The following is a 25,274-nucleotide window of genomic DNA, read 5'->3' on the forward strand; positions in this document are numbered from 1 at the left end:
GATGTTGTTCCCCATTTGGTCTGCAGTCCTGCTACACATACAAACACATATATGACTTTGTTGTTGTTGTCGTTGTTATTTTGCTGAGTGACCTGCGTGCTTTGATATTACGCATACGACGGGTTGTCCTTTGCTGGCTTTTTAACTGGGCGCAGCTAACAAACAACCAAACATCCATACGAACATGCACAAGAAACCTTTCCTCAAACTATTCTCATACATATATGAATTTGTAAATTATGTGATTTTTCTTCCTTTTTTACTCTTTCTTTTTTGGTTTGGTTTTTTGTTATTTTATTATGGGTTGTACAGCTTGGGACAGGAAATTTTAGGGGGCCTAATAATGAAATGAAATTATATGTGTTTGTGTGACTAGCGAAAAGGGGTAGTAAAAGTAGTCCCAAGTTCTGCTTAAAGCACTAGTTTATTGGCCAGTGTAAAAAAGTAACAGCAACATGTTTAATACTGAGATTTAAGTAGTTATGATTATGTACTTAACTTCTTAAATGAATGCTTGCCACAGATTGAAATAGTCGGTTATTGATGGATGCCTAATATGGAGATATTCTGGATGGGGATCCAAAATCAAGAGCTAATTAATGTTGGATCATTAAGATATATGAAGAATTTGATTTCAGTGAGTTAAAGCAAAAACTATTGATAAATAAGGGCAAATCCTTATCTGTTCCATTAAACCAAATCTTTAGCATCTTCCAGATCTATAGAAATATTTTTGTTATTATAAAAACTTAATTATTTTTAATAAGTTTAAAATTTTTACAAAATAAACATTTTCCATACGTCAAGATTTCTGTAAAAGTCATCCATAATTAATTATTATATAAAAAATATTTTTAACAAAATTAATGACAGTTTTTAAAACTTATTTCAGAGTATTATAGTTGTTTACATAAAATTTCTTTACTTATTGATTAATTTTTAAAATAAAGGTACCCAAAAAATGGAGTTTTTTTACTCAAAAATATATTTGAAATAAGAATAAAATTTGTTGATTAGATATTATTAAAAACAATGATATCATCAATATATGTAATGAAATGTAAAACGTTAATATCAGTTTTTGAAGTGGAAAATAATTTTAAAGTAATTTAAAACTAACTAACTACCTAAAAGCTATTTTTACGTTATTTTTAGAATTAACTTTTCAAAAAAAGAACAGTATAAAACTAAAAGTGTTCTAAATATTTTTAAAAGATGTCTAAATTTTCTATTTGAAAAGTCAAATAATAGCGGAAAATGATTTAATAATGATCCTCAAAAAAAAAAGTACAGGCTATCCTTTTGGAACCTTTAGTTACTTGGTAGGATTTTGATTACCCTTTTATACTTAATTTTGTAATAAAAATTGTCATTTTTTTTGTTGTTAAGTATCTTCTAATGTATCCAGACTTGGACACTCAAAATGCAATGATAATCGATATGATATATGATATATTGATGATATATTTATTATAATCGATAAAAATTAGCATATTAGTCACTTTAATATCAATCTTACCAAAAAAAAAAATTATCAAATGCAGTTAAAAATTGAGTATTTTCCTATTTCAAAACTGCATGTGCATGATTTTTTAACACATTTTGTACTCAATTCCATGTATTATTTAAATATAAAATATTTTATTTAAATATAAAATATAAAATATTTTCCCTTCCTTACAATAACTCTATATAAATTAAACTATGGAAGCAACAAATTATCTAGATTAATTTTTCATCACAGCTTTTAGAATATTCAAATCTCATTATATGGCGAGTTATTTCGTTTTGTGAATATCAAATAGTTGACCTAATGTTGTTCCAGTTCCACTTGTTTGATTTATGATTACCATAGTTTTTACGCACATTTTCCACATTCCCGTCAAAGCTATTTTCCAACCTACCAACCACCCTGCCCCCCACCCATCGTTGACCCCCTTCCCTTGTGTCTTTATTATTATATGGTCAAATGCAAATTATAATAATTATGTTTCCTATAACATTGCGTGCCTTTTTTGTGTTTTTTTTTTCTTTTTGTGGTTTTGCCTGCCTGATGAAAGGTGAGTGCACCGCACACACACACACACACACACACACCAACACACACCCATTGTGATTTATGGTAATATTTCTTTTGAGGGGTTTTTTCGGTCTTTGATTAATTGCTTTACAGAATTGTTAGTGCAAAAACCAAAAAAAAAAAAAGAGTCAAAAGAAAATGTCTTTTAGCGACTTCATCTTGTAAGTGAAGTTGAGTAAACTCAACTCCAAAAACAAGCCACATTTCCGGCACTTATTACATCAACTAAGAATCACAAAAACAACCAAGCTCAAACAATTTCAAGCAGAATGACCTACCATACCATAAAATCTTTTTTTTCGATGTTAGAGACAAGCATCAAGATCATTAATTAAAATGTTGCTGGACCAGTTCGCTCTACGTTTGTGTGTGTGTGTCTCTATTTTTTAAGCAAAAGTTACAACTGGCAGAAGCTTTAGGAGTTCAACAACGCAGCAGATCGCAGTGTTTTATTTAATACCCATTACTTTATGGCAACAAGAGACTATTCAGATCGACAGTTGGTTAAATAGAAAATGGATATACATATTAGATATTTAGAAAATATTAAAATACCTAAAAAATTGTATATGAATTACGGTTTTTACAAATCGTTTATTATTTTATATTTGAGGAGCCTGATATCTTTTTTTATTCAAGTTGTAGACTAAAATTCTATATTTAATATAGATATTTTGATATCCTATTATACTAAAAATATACAAATATAGTGTTCCATATTAGGACTATGTACATTCATGATGAAAATAATAGGTACACCCCTTTAAAATTATACACATATGTATGTTTTTATTGAATAAATCACACAGGCCGACAAAAAGGAGCCATACTAGAGACTAGACAACACTTTTCTAGTAGATTCTGTAGATTTTTGTCAACTCGAATCAATCATGTTCAGAATGTTTAGATTGAATCTGGTCTAGGAGATACTCAAGTCTGACATAATCTTTTTAAGCGCTACAATATTCTGAAAGAAAGAAAAAATTCACATTTTATGAGAAAATTTCAAATATATATTATTTTTGGTGTTTGTCTAGATTTCGTCCTTTTTTGAATTATATTATATATTATATTATTTTTAAATAAAAAACTACATCTATCTTCAAAGTTCTTATTTGAATTTTTTATTTATTTTTCGATAAAATGTTAATAAGTCATAACAACCTTAAACTCAAACATCTTCTAAAGAAAGATTCGTAAAATACAGTCTTTATTTCGAAATAAAGGGATCCGATTTATTTAATATATCTCAGATCCTATAAATAATGGAAAACAATTGTGGGAATTATTCGGGAATTAGTTGGAAAGCATAATGGTAAATTGATTTCAATTAAGAAATCGATTGTACTCCTGATCCCGCTTATAAATCCAAGAGCGGCATTGAGGAATTAGTTTAGGGAGGGTTTCCATAATTTTATTGAATCATTAATGCACTTTGAATTCCTAAAAAAGGGTAAAAATAAAAAATGAACTGCTTCATTTAATAAATTAAACTCAATGAACAAAAATTTAAAAATATTTCATCTTAAATTGGATGAGTTCTTAAGAAAATGTATAAAATTTAACGCTTAGGTGGAGAGGGAGGTGGGCAGCTCCCCTGCTCCTACCTGGCTGGACCCTTGGCTCCTGATGTCTTTATCGCTAAATCCGTCCCTGTACGCGTGCATTGCGAATAACTAGTTAAAATTATTTATAAAATTAGTTTAAACATATTAAAATTCAGTGTAAGTTTTCAGTTTTTTACGAGTTTTCGTTATCCTAGACGTTGCTTATCTAACAATAAGTCCGTCTCTTTCTTTTCATTACAAAGGATAATTGATTGATTGCAACTGCATTCAGCAAAGGCATCTTAACTAACTAACGAGTATATTGAAGTCGTTCAGATTTATGTACATATGTTCACCATGTTTTAAGTTCTTTTAATCAGTTAAAGAACAGAGTGTGTGTGTGTGTGTGTGTGTGTGTGTGTGTGTGTGTGTGTGTGTGTGTGTGTGTGTGTGTGTGTGTGTGTGTGTGTGTGTGTGTGTGTGTGTGTGTGTATGTGTGTGTGTGTGTGTGGCCTCTAGCATACAAAATTAAAGTGCGTCGCGTCGCTTCGCTTCGCCTCTTCTCTCTCTTTCTCTCTCTCTATCTGTCTTTCTCTCTCGCTCTCAAAGACTTTTTGTTTGATTTTTTATGCGCACGCATTTCATGCTTCGCTTTTGCTCTGCGCTTTTGGCTGACATTCGGTTCGCTTGCGATGAGGTAATCATCAAAATGTGCGTAAGTATGCGTGAGCGCCAAAAAAAAAAAACACACACACACACACACATACAAATTTCGTTGCACGCGCTAGTACCCCTAGGCCCCCATCTACCCCCTCTCTCCCACACACAACATACGTCTCGAGGTTCTTTTTGTAGCTAGATTATGGCCCTTTGACATCCCATAAATTTCGTAGTCCACGCGGTTCTCGACTCTAAGATTAACACCAGCAGCAGCAGCAACAGCAACAGCAGCAACAACAACAACAACAATAATCATCATGTATATGATGAAACTTGTTTGGCACACTACTTATGTATGTATGTGTGTGTGTGTGTGCTCTTTAGAAATTGTTGTTGGCTTTTGCATTTTGTGAAAATTCTATTGGAATCAAAATTTCAAATGAAGCTTTTTTCTTGTAATCTCTTAAGTATTTAGTCTATTTGTTAAATTAGTTTAAATACTAATAACAATAATAGCAGAGATTTGTTGATGGCTTGTAGAAACTGTTCAAAGATGTGTGGTTACTAAAAAAAAAATAAACATAAACAAGTTTAACTTTGATAAACAAATTGGTAACAAATTAAGTTTACAAATGATAATATTCAAATTATGAACAGTCAATTCACTGATTGACTAACATAGAAGAGATAAAAATACCTTTTTCTCATTTCATAATCTCAGTTATTTTTTTTTCATTGCCTTTTATTTTCGTCTTAATGTGCTAATCACTATAACTAAGAAATTGATAAGGGCATTAGAAAAACTAAATTTTATTTCATTCTAACATTTCAATTGTGTGGTCATTTCGCATTCTATCACTAAAATTTTAAACCTATGACTTATTCAGTTTGTCACTTAATCATCATCATAATGCCACTTGGAGTGAATATTTTTGGGATAAATGAATCGTCTGGACAAATCACAAATTTCACAAAAAGTGCGAAAATTTTATAAAAATTTATATTAATATTTATATAATTTATTTAAAAAACAGATTTTTACATCTAAATGAGTGGAGACCATTTAAAAAAAAGGTTTTTAACCCATTTTGGATCGGGCTGCAAAAATGTTTGATTTAAGATGACTATTTTGGGATAATGCTAACTACAGTGAATCCAAATATTTGACTATTTTGGGGTAATAAGCGTACAACGTCTCTAAATTTCTGACTATTTTGGGATAATTCGCATACAAGGACTTCAAATCTATGTCAATTTTTGGGGTAATTGGCATACAAGAAACTAAAATTTGTAATCAAATAGTTGTACTTATATTCAAGTCAAAACCAACCAGTCTAAACGGAAATTGGAAGGTTTATCCAATGTAATTTTTATGTTGTAAACTGTTTAATTTATTCTTATTCTTATTCTTTCTTAAGATTAAAGATTTATTGGAATATTTTGAACTATGTGCGATAATTAACATTTACTTAACTGAATTTAATATATTTTTAAGCCCCACATTTTTTGTGACTTTTTTTTTTAAATGTAAATTGAGCAAATTTACTAAAAACTTTTTTACATTATTAAGTATACTTTTAACAATATTTTGTAATTTTTTCTTGACAAAAATGTTGAAAAACCACCCGGTGACAAAACTTTTCCCAGAACGTCTTAACAAAAAAAAAAAATTTGCGGTGTTCACTGTATCTCGGTAGGAAATTATCTGAACTCAATAACCATTAAAATTTAGTTAAAGTATCATAAAATCATCCCCCAACAGTCTCATGTCAGATTAATATTTTTTTTTACTTAAAAATTTGTATGGTAATCAAAGTATTAACTTCAAAAAATTTAAAAAAAAATAATAATTTTTTTAACTCTACCCAACCCTTAAAAGTGTGGAAAAATAGTATTTTATCTTATAAACTTCAGAATCAAACTAACTAACTCTAAATCTAATTACCATTTTTTCTGTATTTTCCTTTGATTTAATAGTTTAAGTATTAATTTATTGTACTATAAATTTTAAACTGAAAATTTCAAATATCATTTCATTCAAGCAAGTTTTGCATGTTTTAATAATTCAATATTCTATTTGATTTGATTTGAATAAAAATGAAATTTGAATGTCAGTCTAAAAAACTGCAACAAAATGAATTCCTTTAAATTTTGTGTCTCTTTCTCTCTGACATAAAAAGACAAAGAATACATATTTTTCGCATTGATCGCATCGCCATTTTCGCGCAAAAGTTGCCATTATAAAGATTTGCGAAACTACGCTATCTCTCTCTCTCACTGCCTGCGTTTCTTTCTTCTGATGCCGCTAAACACAAATGCAAGTGTGTATGTGTGTGTGTGTGGCGAAGATAAGAGCAGAAGAATGAATAAGCTTCTAAATTGCAATGTGCTTATATAGCCATCTCACTTGCACTTTTGATTTGCCTTTATAATTGCAATGTTTTAATGATCTCGCCCCTGAAAGCAACAAAATGAAAGCCAACGAAGAAAAACCAATTAGCATTTAGGCAAAAAGAATTGACAGACTTGTTATAGAAATGGTGCAAAATCTTGTTGTTTTTTTTTTTTGAGTTATTTCATTGCAGTAATAGACCAAAATGATTGATTGATTTTCTTTTGCCGCCCAAAACGAAAAAAGGGCTTGAAGGTTTGGCGCCCCTTAAACAAGAAAAGATGCGCAAAAATCCAACATGGATTAAAGTTACAGTGACTGAAGGATAAATCTATACAGCAAATATAATAAAATATTTAAAAGTGGTTAAGAAAAAGTTTAAATTAATGTATTCTTTCCATTCATTCATAGTACTATATTTATATTTTCTTTTAAATTTTGATAGAGCACAAAATAAGATTTGAACTAAATTTTGACTTTAATGTTAACAAAATTTCTTTGAAAACAAACAATATTCTGACAAAAAGTCCTAGACACAGAGTGTCCTTAACGACTTTCAAATGTAATGAAAAAAGTTTAAAAATTACTTTAAATTCAGAACCTATTCTAAATAGTGAAAAGATTTTTCTAATCTTTTCCTATTATTTTTTTCTTCAAAGGAATAAAACTTTCATTGACCAGGAAAGGTGTTATTATAATTTTATGGCTAATCTATGAAATATTTAATGGTAATGGGACAAAATGAATGGTAGTTTAATGGAAAGTTTTTCATAACATAAAAAATATATAGTATTTGATCCTTAATTTTAAATTTTTTACTAGAACATTGCCTTAACTTCCTTGTCATGACTTTCCTTACTTATTATTATTTGTTTCCTGTTAGATAAATCTATTGATTTAGAAGTATAAGTAGAAGAATATATATATTCGTTTGAAGAAAAAATAATAAAAATTCCTTAACTGTTTAAAATTCGGAATTTAATTTAATTTTTTCAGCTTTATCCATTACATTTGTTAAGGTAATAACCTTAACTGACTTTTTTGTCTTTATTTACTTAAATTTTTATTAAAAATGTGTATTAAATATCTAGTGTACGAAAAATTTTGCGACCCATTTTCGACTTACATATTTATGGACAAATATAGTTCTTAAGGCTTTAACTTTGGTAAGTCATTAATTTGCAATTAGTTCGGGGCCTAAGTAATGGCAGGCGTGGGAAAAGCAAAAAAAAAAAAAAGAAGAAATTTCTCTACTTGGCTAATTGATATTCTCTCTCATAAGCATAAATTTATGTATGAATTTGTTTCCTCTTTGTACTTTCTTTTTACAATTGCTAAAACCAACCACCAACCTACCAAAAATCCGCACCACCGCACTTGGCCCACTCAAAATCTTCCACTCAATTGAATTCTTCCGGTTGCAGGAAAAGCAAAAACACAAAAAAAAAAGAGGAAAAAACTGTGCGTCAGCCCATTTACAATTCCATGCATAATAAACAAATAAAGAAAATTGTTGAAAATGCTTTGCTTTTTGTTTTTCTTCACTTTTTTGCATAAAATAAATATAAATATAAACCAATCTGAATGAAACACAACAACAACAACACCAACGAAATTGTTGACATTTTGTGGTTGGATAGATTTCTGGCAAGCGCTTTTTGTGGTGCTTATTGTTAGTGGTTTTGTTTTTATATTCTTGTTGTTAATTTAATTTATGTTTAATTCGTTTGAAGCTTTTACCCTGTAATGACACTAAATGTAATTGTATTACAATGTGTTAATGGACAATAACTATATACCAAAGTCCTATGATATTATAAAGAACCATCTTTATAACCAGACCGAGAGATGGCAAATCATTTTTGGTTTTTTCAGTTTTGATGATCCAGTCCAAAGATATGGTGGTCAACGCTTAAATCCTTTTTTTTTAGAGGAGCACACGGACATATTCTATCGTTTTTGGTTTTTTTTACCAATTATCTATCTCAAAATACTGTTAAATGCATATAGAATATATTTACAAATCTTTAAATTAATACATTAAAAGGGCTTTTCAAGAAAAAATGTTTAAAAAATATGTTCTTTATAGCTTCCCTAGATATACATAACTCCTTATTTGTCTTACGTCAAAATCTGATGAAAATCACATCACATTAGGATTTATCATTTGAAAATGATAGCTAACCAATTACCGAATAATTTTTTAATTAATTTACTTGGGAGCCGAGAAAATCAGAAATAAATTCTAAAAACTATTTTTGGCAAGCGAAATTCAAAAATTTGTTTTACATACATAAATAACGATTATGTAGTTATCGATTATCTGAATCAAGATTAAGGTAGATCAAAAATCTCGAGATTCAGAAAATCAATTTTATACATTTTGACATAATCATTTTTATGTTATGAAAAAGAAAACTTTAATAAGATTTTTAAAGTCTCTTAATTTACTTTTTAATAAATTAACCTGGCAACAGGAGATTAAAATATACAAATGTAAGTAAAGAGAAAAATTTACAAATTTCTCTTTTACTTATTTGTTATTCTCGATCCGTCAAATAAAAGGTTTATGCTGTTATCCATTACTTAATTTTTTAGATTTGTTTGAAAATAAAAATTATGTGTTTATATTCTTTACACAGTTAAATCTAAATGCAAAACTTGTCACTTAACTAAAATTTGAATTTAGAAAGATACATATGAGAATCAAATACGTTTTTCTTGAGACAAGCAAAAGACTATTTGGTACGATCAGAAAAATGGTTAAAAATGGTATTTCTTCTTCTTTTTTGACGAAATTGATTAAGCTGTTATATACATACATAGGTACTAGGCATGGTCTTTGCCGATCGCTAGAATGATTAAAAAATTATAGAAACCAATCCAATCACTTTGAGTTTTGGGATTCAGCTAGTATTAACTTAAATAAGTATTCATTTCGCTTGGTTGAGCATTGGGCATAGATCTCTAGACTCAAGAGTGACTTGTGGAATTGTGCTAATCCAATTAAATTAAGAATCTGTTAACCTATCTCAATAAATTCACTTAAAAAGAAACTTTGTTTATGGACTAATACTGCCTAATGATGTATTGCAGCTTAAAATAAACTTTAATAGCGGCAATATACAATATAACTTGGGCAATAGACATTTGACAACAATTTAACTACGAATAAAATAGTTACTATTAAGTCTATCCAACAGTTTGCACTTTGAAAATTCTAAAAAATAGTTAAATTTATCCAACTTTCCGTAAAATTGTCTTTGTTAAGCACAATTAAGTTATTTTATAATTTATTGCTCTAAACATCATCAATATTTAAATAACAATTATTCTAAAGTTTGTTGTTTTTATTGAAATTTCCTCACTTATGTATATGCCTTTCAGGCAATGCCTAACAGCAGGTCTAGCAAATTACATAATTGCTTAATAGTTGAGAGAGAAAGAGAGAGACCTAAACGCCAGCCGAGCAGAGGCAACGCCACAATGTCGATTGATAGATTGCATTCTGAGTGTTGCCACACAATGTAGCAGCAACTCACACAAAAACGCACACAGCGTGAGTAGTGGACGCCCCCGAGGCCAAATGAACTGAAGATCAAAGGCAACAGCAACAACAACAACAACACCAAAAATTCTACATAGCATAACTGCGTCAGCAATAGAAGAGACTATTGCAACATCGACCCAAAACAGCTCAGATACAGCATTGGGAGCTGTATGTATGCAGTGACCCAATTTTGGACTCACCGCAGCAGCAACAATCAGAAGAACCACAGCAATGGAATTAGAAGAATTGCATGGAGACTTAGCTAGAGAGGCAAAGAGAGAATGAGAATAAACAGAGAGAGAGAGAGTGAAGAAGAAGACAAAGTGTGACACACCCCACTCCCACAAACAACCACCCATCCATCCATTCATCCATCTTTCCACCACCAGCAAAACGCTTATAATTTTTACTATTTGAATGAATAAACTACAGTTGACATTAGCTAAAGTGGACCAAAGACTTATTACAAGCAGAGCAGGATTAGCAAATGCCACGGGCCATGCGCCATGAGGGGCACGACCTATCAGGGCACTATTAAAAGATTAATTTAACAAATTTAAAAATTTCTGAAAATTCTTAAAAGCTCTTAACTTGACAAATCTGTAACGTGGCCAAATATTAACGGATTTTCGAAAGTAATATATATCTTATTTTTATGCTTACATTTTGAGATTAATTTAAAATTGGAATGTAATTCATCCTTATAATTAAGTTATCTCTTAAGACGAGACAAAAAATGACCAAGAACTGTAAAGTATTTCAATAAATATTAATTTCAAGAAGCTATAATTTAATCTATTTTTAAAGTAATTGAAAAATTCATGTCTTTATCTTCAAGTTAGTATTATATTTCTCGGCATTAAAATCTTTAAAACTTTACAAATTTTAGTGATGCTTCATGTTTTTAAAAAAAAAATTGATTTTAAATTAATTTTTTTAAATTTGTTTACAACTCAAAAAGTTCATTTCAAAGAATATTAAATTTCGAATTAATTGATCAATGAGAAATGAATTTTAAATCAATGAGAAATTGACGACAATACAGTCTCAAAACAAATACACATTAACCAAAAATTAATTTTAATATTTTCTAAAAACCAACCGTCATAGAATTTTTTTTGCAATCTCATTTTTAAAACAATATTTTGCATTATCTGCATGTAGTGGAAATATATATAAAAAAAACTGAGCTAACTTTTAGTTTTCTTTGTTTTTGATAGACAATAAATAATTTAGCCATCAATTCAAACTAGTCCACTTCAAATAAATGTGCTTACTCAGCATAGTGACCCTCTGAAAGCTTGTCATTGCATTATGGCCGGCATCGCCCAAGCTGTTTCCGTGGTGTAGCGGTTATCACATCTGCCTAACACGCAGAAGGCCCCCGGTTCGATCCCGGGCGGAAACATGTGAACTTCTTTTTTTTGTTTATTTTTCTAATTTAGTTTTTTAATATTATTTTTATCAATTATTTTTTTTTTAAATTAGCCCTCATAGTTTTTTTCCTTTGTTACTTATAAAAAAGTAGCTGCCAAGGTTCAATGGCAAATTTCCTATACAGTAAAATGTTACATGAGAGTTGAAATTTGGGAGAATTTAAGTGCTAGATCTGCCAATTTGAATGATGGTCTTATATAGGATGTAAGATATGTAAGTTATGTAATTTTATTTGTTCAACATTTTTGCCATGCCTAAACGTTCCTTCTTGATACTGAAAAAATTGATTTTGTCTTTAAGAAGAGGGGAAATAGTTTATATTTAAGTTAAATACCTGTTGATCTACCACATTTCATTTGATTTATAAATAATGCATAGATAGACCTGAATGTAATTATAAATGCATCTTGGTCAAATCTTGGAAGCCGTTGGCGACATTGGAGCCCGCATAAAATCAGCTGTTTCCGTGGTGTAGCGGTTATCACATCTGCCTAACACGCAGAAGGCCCCCGGTTCGATCCCGGGCGGAAACATGTGCAATTTTTTTTTTATTTTCTCATTTATGAAACACTATTATTTTTAAGTACGTATAAAGTAATCGGTCCTATGGCAGCCTAATCTTATAGTCTTTTGATTCTTCCAATTCGAGAACTTAACCTACGTATGATAACAAAAAGTTAAAAAACTAACTTTCTATCCCAAAGCTTTTAAAATAAAGACAAACAAGGCACTTATACAGACGGACCGAAGGACATGGGTATATCCCTCGTCTTCATTTAATGATAACGATTAATGTTTAATAGTTGCCCGAAAAGCCTCCTTTTCTCTGTGTTACAAACATTTCCCAAATACCCTTTGCAAGTTTAAAAACAAAAGCCCTTTCAAAATAAAGTGTAACAAATATATTTAAAAATTTTCTAACAAAAAAAAATTGCCACATGTTTCCGCCCGGGATCGAACCGGGGGCCTTCTGCGTGTTAGGCAGATGTGATAACCGCTACACCACGGAAACAGCTGATATACAGGCAATTTCAAAACCGTCAACGCTTTCTGAGATTTGGCCATATACTATTAATAGTATTAAAAAGTATTAATAACTATCACTTATTGCATTATCTTAAGAAACGTGAAATATATTTTCTACGGACGACGTTTTAGTTAGTCGTTTATGTGTTATTAGATTTGTAGCCCTTTAGCATTATATTTAATTATGTTTCAAAATCCTTTCCTTTCCCTTTTTTAAATAACCTTTAACAAATGACTGAATTGTTAAGTCAATGTTTTTGTCTGTAAAACTTTTTCTTTAGGTTTTTGGCATGATTGGCCTGTAATTTATATTGTTGAATTTAGCTAAATTTAACAAACGGGAAGAAAATCTTAATGATTAATTTATGTTTAATTCATGATATAATAATTAAATTTTTAAAGAATTGGCTAAACCCGTGCCTAATAAACTAACCAAACCCTAAAACAAATAAACTAACGAATGCGAATTGCTTTAGCAAATTTGCCTAAAAAACTTTGTAAAACTTATATTTTTTTGTTGTTCAATCGCAGCTAATTTAGCTAACTGATACTAGATAACTCAAAAAAAGCATTAATAATGCTTTAATATTAAGTTTTACTTCAATATTACTTCAAATTTCTGGCAAGAATTGGATTTGGTATCATAATTAACAAAAATATGTGAAGATACAACCAAAAAAAATTCTAGGGCTTCTTTAAAATAATCAAATTAATTTAAAAAAAATTAGTAATTGATAAAAATATGATTAAAAAACAAAATTAGAAAAATATGCAAAAAATAAGTTCACATGTTTCCGCCCGGGATCGAACCGGGGGCCTTCTGCGTGTTAGGCAGATGTGATAACCGCTACACCACGGAAACAGCTTGTGCGATGCCGGCCATAGTGCAATGACAAGCTTTCAGAGGGTCACTATGCCGAGTAAACACATGTATTTGAAGTGGGCTAGTTTGAATTGATGGCTAAATTATTTATTGTCTATCAAAAACAAAGAAAACTGAAAGTTGTCTTGGACTTACGACCTTTTTGATTTAGCACGTTGAAATGACAAAAAAAAGTTTCAATATTTTTAATAGAAAACCTCTTGTTAGTAAGTAAATATCTTATACTAAGAAGGAAACTTATTGTTAGTATAAGATTTAAATGTAATTTCCACTATATTTTATAAATTACACGCACCACTGCCTAATAATCTCTCCACGTTCTCTCTGTGCCACTCTCATGATGGGTCTCTCTCTCTCTGTTTTCCCTCCCCCACAAAATAATTTGCGCCGCATTGTCTCTTCAGTCAGTGTCAGTGCTTGGCATTTCCCACAAGTTGTGAGTGAAAAACTCTACCGAGTCATATCTATGCATCATCGTGATCATTTGATGCGTGCCTGACCCAATTTCCCTTAGTTATTTGCTCTAATTCACACACGAACTACACTGCGCTTCAATTCATCTATTATAAAACATGTTGCAATCATCTCTTACACATATATTTATATGCAAATAACTAAGGCAAAACAACAACAAAAATTTGTAAAACTGTTGGACAATTCAACCGAGTTCGTTCACCCAAATCATTATAATCGATTTGGCCAGGTCGAAAGGTAAACAAAACGAAACAGTAAGGAACAGCGACCCCAAAAGGTGAAAAGGCAATCAATGTTGTCGTCCTAGAAGTTTTTTGTCAAATTTTATTATACAAATACATATATGTACACACACACACCTATTCATATATGTGTGTATATATATATTTTACTACCCCAATCGCTTATTGTGCGTAATAGAGCATTAAATTCGCTAGAAGAAGAAAAAAAGCAACAGGAGAAGTCCTTCGAGCACATCCTTAAGAAAAAAATATTACATTAGCATCGCTTTTCGTTTGTCTGCGTGTGTAAGGTAGTAAAAATTATGTGTAAAATGTCCTTGAACCCCTTTTTTTTAGATATCTTTCTATCCTTTGTGTCACCAGAAGAAGAAAAAGAAGAAGCAAAAGAAAACCGAAAAGAAATAAATGAATGAATGGAAATAAAGAGGGTATTATTTTCCTTTTTTTTCCTGTATTTTTCTTGTGCTTTTCCCCTTCGTCATTGTTTTGAAATTATGTTAAAATTTTCTTTCCTTTTTGTTGTTATTCTGTTTCTTTTTACTGGTGTCCTGTCAACGTCACAATATTCTTGAGTTTCCCCCCCTTCCCCCAGTGGAGTCATCATCATCATCAGCTGGTTTGGGGTTCTCACGTCTCCAGCGGTTTTCCTTGAATTTTCTTCTTCCTTGTTTTTTGCATTTTTAAGCTTTGATGTCAAAGTGGAGTTCGGAATTCTGTTTTTCTCTGTTCTTTATCTTCAGGTTGTCTCCATTTGCAGTTGAAATGTTGCTTTATTTTTGTAAGACTCATTAATCCGCATTTGTAAATAATAATAGGACTAAAAATGACACTTGTTAGAATGTTTTTGATGTGGACATGGATGGGCCTTTTTTCCTATAAGGGTGCATTTTTTATCCAAGATTTTATTATCATTTTCTTCTTACAAAAATGAAACTCTTAAAGTAGTTTTTACTAAGAAAATCAACCTGGAAATATGAATAATATTTACCAATAATTTACTATCTTAAATATCGAAGACTACTTATTGTTAGTGTAAAGACAAAAAATGCTTAAGCTAAATTATATTATATCTAATAACTCCCGATTTTAGATTTTTGTGTCTGTGCATACATTACATACGTACAGTTGTGCTCAAAAATATAGTAGCGCATCACCTTACAACATTAATATTAATTTTTCATTAAAATATAAACGTTTATTTCATATTTTTCAAAGAATAGGATACAAAGATGAGAATAGTGATTAGATTCCGTTTGTTTCACATTGGTTTTTATAATTTTTTAATGACTTTTGCGAAATCCACCGAAAAGTGCCTGTTCATAATAATAGTAGTGGTTACATAACAGGCAAAAAAAAAAAACAGATAATTAATATTTTGTTGGTTATTCATATGATGAACCGTAAAAATGGTCTTAATAGTTTAATCCGTTTTTTCACGTTTGAAGAAAGAAAAGACGGTTATCTGGGGGAATTTATTTAAGACGTTTTTGCTAAAACATAAAATATTACAGATAGAAGTATGAACTCTTTAAAGATGGTGTAGATCTATAAAAAATAAAATAAACTGCATACCACAAATTTTTAATTTGGCCCCAACTTTTGATTTGGAGCCAATTGAAAATCTGCATTTTGTATGGACATTTTTGGTCCTTTGGGCCTATTTTACGGCACTAGTTTGTACTAAAGTACTTTTTTCTTTAAACTACGAAAGAGAGTGAATTCAATTTCCCGTCGAATGGCATTTTTTTTATTAAAATCGGATAAAAATTAGATATATTTTTTTGCCTATCAATGAAGGACTTTTATTTTGTGGTATGTTGGTACTTTTACAACTTCTTCAAAGAGTTCATACTTATATCTGTAATATTTAAGATTTTAGCAATTTATTAATTATGATTATGATTATGAATTCCTTAATAACATACTAGCTGCTAGGGTCATCGAATTTGATAAGTTTTTGAAAAATGCTTAAGCAGTGTGAAATATTTGTAAGATCTTGAAAATTCTTAAAAAAGTCTCGACGAAATGAAACAAATTCACAATTTTGATAAATTTTTTAAATTTTGATGATGTATGTATGTACACAGCTTTAATTTTATATAAATAAGTAGTAATACTAACTGAACTTGCTGGATATTTTGTATACATTAAGCAGTAGTTTTTAAGTTCAGGATCGGACTCGATTATTTTACAATTATAATTTTCCCTTAAAGACTTATAGATTTTCTGATTCTCTAGATAGATTTTCTTCCACTTACCCAAAAGGTCTACAGTTAATTGGGAATTAAAGTAAGCTAATTGTAAGATAGAAGATCCTGAGCAATATGAGACCTTATCTTAGGGTTCATCTTATGGTTAGTTCTACACTTGTTCACATTCTCACATTACCATTGCAGCATAATATATCTTTATGTTCCCTTGGACTTAATCAATATATTGCTTACCTTTTGTTGGAAATTTAATGAGCCCCAATTACAGTTATACTGCCCTAGACTAGACACACACACACACCCACTTGTGGGTCCAACATATGCAACAATTTCACTTTCATACACATTTTCATTGTTAGAAAATTTTTGCTCATTAAACTGGTTCAAAACCAATTGAAAGGGAAACAATGAAGCGCACTCATTGCAAGCGCCACAAATGAGCAGCCACAGCCCCGAAAAAAAACAAATCCCACACACACTCACATTACAGTGTGTGTGTAAGTGAGAGAGTGTGTGTGCGGTACAAAAACAAATGATATCATCTTATCTGAAAACGCAACGAAAAACAACACAAACGCTGGTTATGATGGCAGAGAGGATGATGTTGGGGGAGGTTGTGGGGGTGTTTGTCCATGAAAAAATAAAATGTGTGTTTGTGTGTGTGTGTGTGTGTGCTTGTGAAAGAGGGGTAGAGTGTGTATGTATATTGATAGGCAGTTGAGTGAAAATATTTATTTTTGTGCAATTTTTCACAATACAAAATGAAGAAATATTGGGTGGGGAAAAAAACTGCTTTCAACTGCTTGGATATAAGCTAGTATATCTAAGAACTGCTTTTAATTGTTTCATCTAAATTAAGTGTTGCTGTCAAATTACTCTATAGTTAACTTTAATATGATAAAGTTATTCAAATAAAAGAATTTTTACAAAAACACATATATTTTAAGCAATTTGATGTGCAACTTGATATGTAATAGTGACTTATCGATGATTCATTGATTTCCTTTCGATATTAAGAATATTATATCGAATATTAACCTCAAGTCTCAAAATCCATTAGAACTATTTGTTAGGAAGAGAAAAGAGTAAAAATATAATACAAACTACAATTATTTGAAAACTATTTCTATATTATTTGACTAAAATTTTACAAAAAAATATATATATCTACAATTTTACCCATTAATCATGGCAAAAAGTGCGTTATATATAGGTACGATAAGTCTTTTGTTTTTCTGATTTCAGCTTCCTCTATAGTGTATAATATAGTACATATTTACAGCTTGTGGTCTTAATCATTTTTTTCGACATACATAAATTTGCTAGTCCCAACTCTCGGTTAGGATCGATGAGCTTTATTTTTCCTAAAATCTATATAAATCAAATCAAATGGTTTATTTAGAAATTTTTTATAAAAATATACTCATTTTTATTCAAATACATTTTGCCATCTTAAAGACATTTTCATGGAAACTTTAGAAAAAAAACTATAATTAAAGATGTTCCTAAGATTTTACAAAAGCTGCAGGACACTGAAATATCTACCTAAACTCTATCCTCAAAACACTGACAACTGAATATGAATAACTTAATAACTAAACAAGAACAAATTAATAATTAGTTAGTTTATTAACAATAAAAGTTATTAATAAAAACTGCAAAAATATATTATAAAGAGTACTTGGGAAGTATTTATATAATTAAAATACAATAATTACAAAATCTATAAGTACAGATAAGATTATAATAATGCAAAGTCAAGAAATATAGTAGAAAAAATTTATACAAAAGTGGATATTACATAGAAAAAACAGTTATAGGTTATGTTAACCTAACCTCACCTATTTAGTTATACGGAATGAAAATGCATGGAATATTACTAAACCAATGTACTTAATTGTCAAATACATAATTATATTTAAACATCTGACTAACATTATAACACCCTTGTAAGGGTAAGAAACATTAATTAGAATTCTAAGTAAAGCAATTTAAAATTTAAAAGTAGTTTATGAGTTAGTTCGTCGCAAAATTCGATAGCTCTTAAGTCATAAACTACTTTCTACTACTACTTTAGTTAGTTCATAAACTACTTTTAAATTTTACTTTACTTGGAAAAACCAACCAACTATAGTCCATAGCTATTAAATTAAAGATCATAACCTTAAAAACTGTCCGAATTGAAAATTTCTCTATTATAGGAATCCCTATTGACTTGCTTATTAAAGTTATTTCGTAAAAGATCCTTTCCTAGTTCCTCAGAAATTTTTGAATTCTCTTTGCACTTTAATAAAATGGAGGTCCATCAACATTCCGATAGAGCGAGACTCTATGCAGACATTTCATGGCATTCATAGAAAAATATGCTAAATTTCAGTATCTAAAGGGTACACACACACACACACAAATACATATACACATAAATATGGCACACAACAAAATGCAGTATACACACATAAAAATGTTTTTCAATGGTTTTTTTTGGCGGCGCATTTTTACAGTCAGTCAGGGTACAGTCAGCCCCGCGCCAAAAAACAAAAACACACACACACACACGCATATTTATATATGTATACATATTTACTTGTGTGTATGTAATTGCCAAATAGTTTTCGGGCCTACGCACACCAACAACAACAACAACAAGCAACGTTTGCAGTCAGCGTCAGTCGACGCAGTCAAAAAGTACATAACAAATAAATGCTAAAATTTCACGAAAAACGCACACCCAAAAAAGCACACACACACACACAAACAAACGCACGCGCCCCACACACACATATACGCACACACACACACATTTATGTATATACAAGCGCAAGCTGCAAAAGTGCGTTCCAACTGTGCCTGACGACGACGACGGCGACGACGATGTAGAAGAAGTGAGACGACGAGACGCTGGGTGAGGGGGTGGGGCCCAGGGCAGGGCTGGGTGCCCAACAAAATTGGAGCATATAAAATGCTCCTAACCACCGCCCCAGTGTAACGTCACCCCATCACACAACCCCCCCATCACCTCCCACCCAGCTCCCCCTCCCTCCCCACTTAACCAACAAAACCTCCGCCAACCGACAACAACAAACATTTGGTACATAGGCCTTTGCAGCAACAACAACTACAACAACGGCAGAGAAAAAAATATTTTTGTGTAGCTAAGCAAAAACATTGCGAAGGGAAGTCGGCAAAAGACGAAGACGGGTTGGTCGCTCGGGCGGTCGGATGGTTTGTTGTGAGGGTGGAGAGGCGACGAGGCGGGTTGGGGAGCGGTTTACAAAAAGTGCGTGCAGCACTGCAAAAGCAGTAGCAAGACCTCAGTCAAAGACCAGGAGCGCATTCAAATCAATTGGGGAAAGAGTAATAATTCATAAAAATCGTTTACCCCTTGTTAATCCGTCCCTGTTAAGCTGCGCCTCTGTCGACGTTGTCGGCCATTGTATGCTGCTGCTGCTGCGGCTGCCAAAAATACGCAATACACGCAACGAGGCACTAATACAAACATCGACATAGGCGCACACGCATATAATGGCCTGCATTGGTGTGTGCTAGTGAAGCTTTTCTTATTGGATTGCTCAGTAGCAGCAGCAGCAGCAACGGCAGCGCAAAAAAAAAAAGCCACGTGTTTGTTGAATTGCGTAAAATATGCTGCGACTGCGATGCCGATGCCGAACCCACCCCACACACAAGCAGCGGGACCCCCTCCCTCACATACACACACACACACACGCACACATACGGCAAACTTTTGTCATTCTGGTCTCTCTCGCCGCAGTTATGCAGCGCCAGCAGCAGCACCAATACAAAGAATCTATGTACAAGTGTGAGAGAGAAAGAGAGAACATGCGCGCATACTATGTCAAATTAAAGATGGGGGAAGTTGTTATATGCCCCCACAAACAAAAAGCTCGCTCTCCCTCTCTCTCTCTCTGTTATGCTCACAGGAGAAACGAGTTCTTTTCAACAGGGTCAGTTCTTTACTTCTCTATCTCTGTCTATCTATCTATCTCTTACCCTCTGTCTTTGCATTTTGCTTTTACTATAAGTTTTTCTATTCCTGAATCTTTTAACGTAATAAACAAACTTTAACTAATTACAAAACAAAACTAAATTTGAAAAGAAAATAAAATACAATTCTTTTGGGTTAATTTTTGTGATTTTTTTAAGGGAAAAACTTCATGTAAGGGAATTTGATATTATTTTGATTGGGACACTTGTGGGAATTCATTGTGAATGCAATCCATTGATAAGGGAAGTTGATGGAAAGCAGAAGCCTTGAGAGATCGGCCTCTTTTAAGGGTTTCCATAATTGTTTTTTCATTCTTCGTCTTTGAATAGATTGATTAGGCACATTTCTGTGGGAATGTGCAACAAAACAATGAGTCGATTAAGACCACAAATAAAAATCTTTCAAGTTTGAACGTTAAATTGAAACTTTTTACCTGTTTTACCACTTTGAAATAATTTATTTCACTTATTTGGTTTTATAAGGATCATGGCAAAATCCTTTGAAAGGCTCTTCAATGATTATTAAAGAACTTGTTCGGAAAAACAAAAGAGTTTATTAGTTTTTATTCTATTCTATTACATTTTGATCAAATTTTAAAAGTATTTTCTCAAAAATTATCAAAATAAATGCAAATATTTAGAAAAAATCATTAAACTTAAAAGTTTAAAAGATAGTATTTATTTATGTTGTTATATTAAAAATTAAACAGTTGCATCTTTGTTATACCCAATTTCTAGATCATTTTTATATAGATCTATGTAGTTAAACTGTAAAACATAAAACACATTCCGAAATTTCCTTACTATTTACATATGAACATACATATATACATTTTGATTTCCAAGTAAGCAGAACTAATGAAATATTTTAAAAGTTATTTAAGATCTGAAAATATATACATATAAAATAAACAAAAAGCCTTTGTAAACGGATTCAAATCCATTTTTCACTTAATGCTCTACTAAATAGAACTTTAATGTTAAAAATCAAGAAATTCTCGATAATATATATGCAATATATCCGATTTTTTTCAATTCTCGAAATGTTTATAGTAAAAAATTAGCTCAATTATTGTTAGATAATTGTTAAATCCTTGTTGAGTCTATGCAAAGTTTCATTAATTCATAATGTCGACGCAACAGGATACGATGGCATCATCTAAGAACAGGTTTTGCAATACTCAAAGAAGCCAAAGGATACTTACCCCTAAAATAGAAATAAATTTTGTATTTGTTCTCTTTTTTGGAATGCATAATTCAATTCTATTTCCAACTGATGGCTCGATGACAAGTTTGAAGGAATCTTATGTGAATCGCAATGAAGGGCTTATGGATTTGCCCCCAAAAACCGAGTGACTGCAATTGTGCTGCATAACCAAAATCTTCCCGTTGAATGCATTCAGGATAGATAACACACATACATAATTCTTATGCATAATATGCACTACATATATAACACCTGGCCATCTTGCATCTAAATCTATATGTATTTGGGTTTACCTCATGGATACCCCCCCGTAGGCAAGGATTTAAAAACCAGAGTTATTTTTTCTTATTTTTAATATCTGTCTTTTTTTCTTTTGGTTTGCCCCTTTTTTTCCACTTGAGCGGAGAGCGAGCAAGTTAAGCTCGAAAGGAACTCAGGACTCTCGGGGCAGGACTCAATAGCAGTTACCAGTTATTACCTCATGCGGCCTTATGCAATTCGGTGAGAGTAAAATGTACAAAAACTCACCCCAAATACAATAAGCAGCAAGGATATATGCGTGTGCGTATGCGTGTGAGTGCGAGTGTGTGGGTTTGTGTATCCTGCATACACACAAAACCATTTAGAATGCTGCAATTCTCTAAATGACATCATACTAAATTTCTTGATATAACATTTTAAATTTATACATAAAAATTAATAAAAGAAACAATTAAAAATAAATTTGCTTAATTTTTTAATATCCTTTATGCTGCCCAATTGGACAAATGCAAGTTGTGCCGCTTGCATTCCAATTGGATTAACATCGCAAAGAGAAAGAGAGAGAGAGAGCAAGCAAAAGTTAGTAAACAAGAGAGCAAGAGCAAATTGGCTCTCAGAGAGTCCAATAAGTTTAACTCGCTGGCGCTCTCTCTTTGTTTCTCTCTCTCTCGCGTTCATTTGCGGGCTCGCACACCAATGCAAATCTTTTGCATTTGCAACAAAATCAAAAACAAAAGCACACACACGCATACACATACACCAACTGAAACTTGTTTGCTGCCTCTGCTGACGCTTCTCTTCGACAGTGGAGCAATACATATTAACAGTTCGATTTATTGACAACTTGATGAATTTGCTACATTTTTGGTTACACTGTTAATAAATTTACAAAAGTAATAGATAGACTTATAAACAATATTTTCCAGGAGGAACTTTTTAATGAGGCGGGGAGAAAAATACAAATATTGCAAGTGCAATTGAATTGCAACCACTGTACGTGTGAGAGCGGTGTGTTTCCGGACTCCCCCCTATTTCATCTAGATAAAAAATACCCAGAGCCGGGTTCTATGTGTGTTTTTTTTTTATTTTGCGAATCGTCAATGGGCTTTTTTATCTGGCGGGGGGGTTGGTGTGTTTTGCAATACTGTAATCTTCATCTTTGCTGCGTTTGCCACTCACACTCCTTACGCTCACCATCGGGCCTGCTCACAACGAACACATGTTCGGGACAAGTTCATCTGAGAGAGCGTGCACCCTGTTGGTGAGAGGGAAATACTGGGAGCCGGGCATCAAATAACGGGTGGGGAAAAAATATAGGCATCAAAATACTGAGAGCGAGCATCAAATACAGGGTAGGGGCAATTTAGCTGCCTGCTGATTGGTCGCCGCTATTCAATAAAGCTAAACATAACTTTTCGTGTGCATTCATGTTATATTTTGATTTTTCAAATTCTATTCGGCTCTAGGTTTCGGTGGTGCTCGCAGCTCGCAGGCAGCAGCAGCAGTTATGTGCATTTTTGTCTTGTCTCTCGTGTAAAAACCACAAAACATATAAAAATTCAAAAATAAAAATTATAAACTAACACATAAAAATTCATAAAAAATTAAACGAAACGAACAAAACGAAAATAAATATATATATAAATTATTATATTAATTTCCTACAATGCAATGCAAATTCAAGTGAAATTTTTCAAAGCAAAAAAGTTTAAATAAAGCCAAAAATAAAGCAAAAATAAGAAAGAAAAAAAAATCATTATAAATGAAATGCAAAATTTTTAATTTAATGCAACATTTTAATTTATGATTTTAAATTAGTTTCAATACACAAAAAAAAAAAAAAAAATAAAACTGACAAGTGTCCATTTATGTGCATATTTGTGTGTGTGTGTGTGCGTGTATCAAAGTCAGAATTTCCGTTATTTGACTAGTGATGAAAAGGTAAAAAAAAAAACAAAAATTGCTGATGGTCGTTTTTTGTGTTTCAGAATTATAATTTTAATGCAATGGTACAAGAAAGAAAAACCGCAAAGTTCTATTACATATACATACATATATATGCATGTGTGTGTGTGTGTGTTTATGTGTGGAAGTAAATCCTGCATGAGTGTTTGTCTGTGTCTGTGTGTCTTTGCATAAATAGGGTTGCGGCTCTTCTCACCTCTCTCCTTTTCTTTCTCGCTCGCCTTTTTACTGCAGTTTCAAAAACGGTAAAACGCAGCAACCCAAAAACGAGAGCCAAACAGACAAAAAAAAAAAGTAAAGCAAAGCAAAGCAAAACGTAAAGAGAACGATAAAATAAAAGGAAAAGAAAAAAAACTTTTGCATTTTTAATCAAGAAACAACAATAGTAGAGAATCGGCAACAAACAACAACACAACCAAAGTTCTACCCTGCCCACCCTCCCTTAAACCCGACAAAAAGGAAATGGACTAAACAAATTGAACCCCTTTTCTAGTCTGCATATGTACATATGTTTATGTGTGTGTATGTGACTGTGTTGGTGTGTGCGTGCGTTTTTATTAAGCAGTGCAATAAAGAATAAAAACTAAAGGACAAATGGAAAATAGAAAACCCTTTTTTTTAGGCTGCACTTGTTTAAACAGAATCTAATCTAAAAAAGGAATTAAATTTTATATTTTGTAAAAGTTAAATCAAAGAACAAAAGATAGAAACGTTGAACCGGCTTCTAGGAAACTGTTAATGAATGAATTTTAAAAATAATTTATATTCCCATGCAATTCCACAATTTTTCCAAGTGTATCTACATATGAAAACTGAAATTAAATCTACCAAAATAAGTGATTTGGCAAATAATATTATATAGCATTGCCAATAATGAATCAAACTGAGAAGACTTACTTTTTTCAAAATGTTTGATTTGTCTTTATATTCCGTATTTTGCCTCTGTTCTGGGGCCTCTTCTTTCTCTCTCTCCCTCTCTCTGTCTCTTTCCACTTATCCCAAGGCAGACCTGGAGTTAAGCTTTTATAAAGTGGCCGATCTACATAGGTGAATGAAATGTTTTATTTAAGGAAAGATATTGATAAAATTGATCATTTTAAATATATAAAAAATGTATTGATAAAAAATATTAATCTTTCTAATTGTCACAATTCAATGCGAAGAATATTTATTAATACTTATTATATTTCTGAAATTAACAATAGTAAACTGCAGTTTCACTTATAATTTATAGTATTTTAAACTTTATATAAATTTATATTGTAAATATAATTGAGAACTTTTAAAAAAACTGTAAAATCAGTTTAATTGTGGAATATAATAACCATATTTTGATCT

At 31.4% G+C, this 25,274-nt stretch overlaps 4 non-coding genes across 4 annotated transcripts; 2 read left to right on the forward strand and 2 right to left on the reverse strand.

Annotated features, from left to right (window-relative positions):
- Nucleotides 1–11,564: 11,564 nt before the first annotated feature.
- On the forward strand, nucleotides 11,565–11,637 carry Trnav-aac. The gene has a single exon. It is a non-coding gene; the product is annotated as a tRNA-Val (tRNA).
- A 489-nt stretch (nucleotides 11,638–12,126) lies between these two features.
- Trnav-aac lies at nucleotides 12,127–12,199 on the forward strand. The gene has a single exon. It is a non-coding gene; the product is annotated as a tRNA-Val (tRNA).
- A 406-nt stretch (nucleotides 12,200–12,605) lies between these two features.
- Trnav-aac lies at nucleotides 12,606–12,678 on the reverse strand. Its single transcript has one exon. It is a non-coding gene; the product is annotated as a tRNA-Val (tRNA).
- Nucleotides 12,679–13,481: 803 nt separating this feature from the next.
- Nucleotides 13,482–13,554, reverse strand: Trnav-aac. Its single transcript has one exon. It is a non-coding gene; the product is annotated as a tRNA-Val (tRNA).
- Between the last annotated feature and the right edge of the window lie 11,720 nt (nucleotides 13,555–25,274).

This window comes from Drosophila willistoni (genome assembly GCF_018902025.1).
Source record: "Drosophila willistoni isolate 14030-0811.24 chromosome 2R unlocalized genomic scaffold, UCI_dwil_1.1 Seg167, whole genome shotgun sequence".
NCBI lineage: Eukaryota > Metazoa > Arthropoda > Insecta > Diptera > Drosophilidae > Drosophila > Drosophila willistoni.